This window comes from Monopterus albus, unplaced genomic scaffold (genome assembly GCF_001952655.1).
Source record: "Monopterus albus unplaced genomic scaffold, M_albus_1.0 scaffold63.1, whole genome shotgun sequence".
Classification (NCBI taxonomy): domain Eukaryota; kingdom Metazoa; phylum Chordata; class Actinopteri; order Synbranchiformes; family Synbranchidae; genus Monopterus; species Monopterus albus.
This window is the reverse complement of record NW_018127943.1, coordinates 1,165,961-1,168,401: the sequence shown is the minus strand read 5'-3', so window position 1 is coordinate 1,168,401 and position 2,441 is coordinate 1,165,961.

Here is a 2,441-nt window from a genome sequence, read left to right as displayed (position 1 = left end):
TTTTTTTTTTTTTTTTTTTTTCTCACAGAAATTGCAAGGGTGAAAATGATTCACACACATTTCCATTCCTCACAGGAACTTTACATTGACTTTTGCATTCATTTCCTGGAGACTTACCCATACCAAAGCCATAACCTTCAACCAAGTTTGTGAAACAAGGGAGTTTTTCCCTCCCTGCTGTCGCCAAGTGCTTGCTCAAGGGGGATTTGCTGGGTTTTTCTTCTATTATAATAATATTAATAAGGTCTAGACCTTACTTTTTAAAGTGTCCTGAGACGACCTTTGTTGTGATACAAACGTGTATATTAAATAAAATTGAATTGAATTTAATAATTTGCATAATGGAGACCAGCAACTTGAAGAAACGCCACACTGGCATTTGTCGTGTGCTTGATATCCATCCATCCATTTTCTAAACCACTTTGTCCCAAACGGTGTCACAGGCCATTTAAATATATTTTTGACAAAAAATTTTCCATGCAAATGACCGTTAACACTACTTGTTACTGCTTGTAGCGATAGCGCACATTATGCTGTCCCACCTTTTACCCACAAAGCACCGCGATAAACATTGCGTTACGTCATTAGATGGTAGGTCTAATGAATTCTAAGGAAGTATTCCAGGTACTAGAGCTACTAAATAGTCTATGTTACTTCTCTAATTGCTGCAAAGAGCATTCCTTTTTTTTTTTACATCCGACTTTCAAAGTTGATGAACCTGCTGTGTACGTCACTGTGCCATCACAGGTGTGTATAAACAGAAGAAACCATGCAATTAGCAGACTGGCTAATCAGCCAAACAAATTTGACATAATGACGCCAGTACAATGGTACACTTTGCAACAATTTGTCACAGACTGTGTGTGTCGGTGGAGGAGAGAGACAAATGTAGCCCATGCATGACTTCTGCCAAATGGATGCTTGTTTTCAAAAGTGTATATAAACAAGCATGCACATGGACAGTGGCAATAACCCACGGTAAAAATTCAGATGAAATGTTTCTTACCTACATTTTATTAATAGTTTGTCAAGTGGAAGTTTATTGCTGCAGTTGAAATCATTGGCTGATCTACAGTAAATTAATCAACATTTTATTAAAGATACCCTGTGTAGGTGTTGGAGCTAAATAAATCCACTAGGGCAATATTAGCTTATTGCAGAGAGCTAATTGGAATCAGAATCTGATTTATTGTCCAGGTTTGTTGAACACATGAGGAGTTTGACTCTGGTATAGTGGCTCTCAATGTGGATTACAATGCTTTTACTTAAGGCAACAATAAAGTAAACAGGATAAGGCTGAGAGAACAAGAAAAGAAAAAAATAAGCAAACAAGAAAAAGGAACGTGCATTAGCAAAATAAAGAATACGAATAAAGTACTATATACTGCTGTTCTGCATAGGGCTGAACCCCCTCAGCCAGATCATCAGCAAGAGCGGATATCGACTATGGAATGGAGCAACCATCAGCCACCTTTTCTACATGGATGACATCAAGCTGTATGCCAGGAGTGAAGGAGACATCAACTCACTGATCCACACCACTAGGATCTACAGCCAGGACATCGGAATGTCATTCGGACTGGATAAGTGTGATCGAATAGTAACAAGGAGAGGGAAGGTGGTCAGAACTGAGGGGATTGTACTACCAGAAAGGCAACATAGCAGATGTTGAGGACAGCTACAAGTACCTTGGGATCCCACAGGCAAATGGGAACCAGGAAGAGGCTGCAAGGAAAGCAGCAACCACCAAGTACCTGCAGAGAGGAAAGTAAGTCCTGAGAAGTCAGCTGAATGGAAAGAACAAAGTCCGGGCGATTAACACCTACGCCCTGCTGGTCATCAGGTACCCCACTGGCATAATAAGCTGGCCAAAGGAGGAGATAGAGGCCACTGACATCAAGACAAGGAAGTTTCTCACAATGCACGGCGGGTTTCACCTCAAGCCCAGGATCCTGAGACTGTACACTAAGCAGAAGGAAGGAGGCCGAGGATCAGGAAGATGGCCCCGAGTGATGATGTGCTTAGTGAATACCTCAGGCAGCAGAAACCAGAGGAACAAGGGAAGGAAGAGCAGGAACCCTCATGGAAGGACAAACCTCTGCACGGTATGTACCACCGTCAAATAGAAGAAGTGGCTGATATTGAAAAATCCTACCAGTGGCTGGACAAAGCTGGACTGAAAGACAACACAGAGGCACAAATCCTGGCAGCACAAGAACAGGCCTCAAGTACAAGATCAATAGAGGCCGGGGCCTACCATACCAGGCAGGACTCCATGTGCAGGCTGTGCAAAGATGCCCCTGAGACAATCCAGCACATAACAGCGAGGTGCAAGATGCTAGCAGGCAGGGCATACATAGAACGCCATAACCAAGTGGCTGTCATAGTGTACAGAAACATCTGTGCTGAGTACAGGCTGGAAGTCCCAAAGTCAAAATGGG